Genomic DNA, 614 nt, shown 5'->3' with positions numbered 1-614 from the left:
AGCGTAAGGATCCTGGTTCGAGCCCCCGGCTCCCCACCTGCAGGGTAGTTGCTTCACAGGCGGTGAAGCAGGTCTGCAGGTGTCTGTCTTTCTCTCCTCCTCTCTGTCTTCTCCTCCTCTCTCCATTTCTCTCTGTCCTATCTAACAACAACAATAATAACTACAACAATAAAAAACAACAAGGGCAACAAAAGGGAAAATAAATATTTTTTTTAATTAAAAAATTAATGTTTCTATTCATTTCAATAGTACATATAATAAAGTTGGAATGATACAGAGATTAGCATAGCCCCTGAGCAAGGAGATGCAAATCTATGAGGCATTCCACATTTTTAATCAATGCTTCCTTTTATTCAAAATATTCTTGTCCAGAGCTGGTACAATAATTCAATTGCATAGTGTGCTATCTTGCCGTGTGTGCGACCTAGATTGGACCCCCAGCTCCCACCACATTGAAAGAAGCTCTGAAACAGAGACCCCAAACCTTCATCTGCAATACTCTTGCCTTTAGGTTCATGATTAGTCAACGATTTTTTCTGCTTTCTATCTTAACTCTTTTTCAGCCACCATATTCCAGATGCTACCATGATGCCAACCTGACTTCCTTGGGCAGA

General features: G+C 40.9%; 1 pseudogene; it reads left to right on the top strand.

Annotated features, from left to right (window-relative positions):
* Positions 1 to 233: 233 nt before the first annotated feature.
* Positions 234 to 334, top strand: LOC132537877 (U6 spliceosomal RNA; annotated as a pseudogene).
* The last annotated feature ends 280 nt before the right edge of the window (positions 335 to 614 follow it).

The sequence above is a fragment of the Erinaceus europaeus genome, chromosome 3, assembly GCF_950295315.1.
Source record: "Erinaceus europaeus chromosome 3, mEriEur2.1, whole genome shotgun sequence".
Lineage (NCBI taxonomy): Eukaryota > Metazoa > Chordata > Mammalia > Eulipotyphla > Erinaceidae > Erinaceus > Erinaceus europaeus.
Note: the sequence above shows the minus strand (reverse complement) of the source record. Positions and strands in the feature narration are given on the sequence as shown.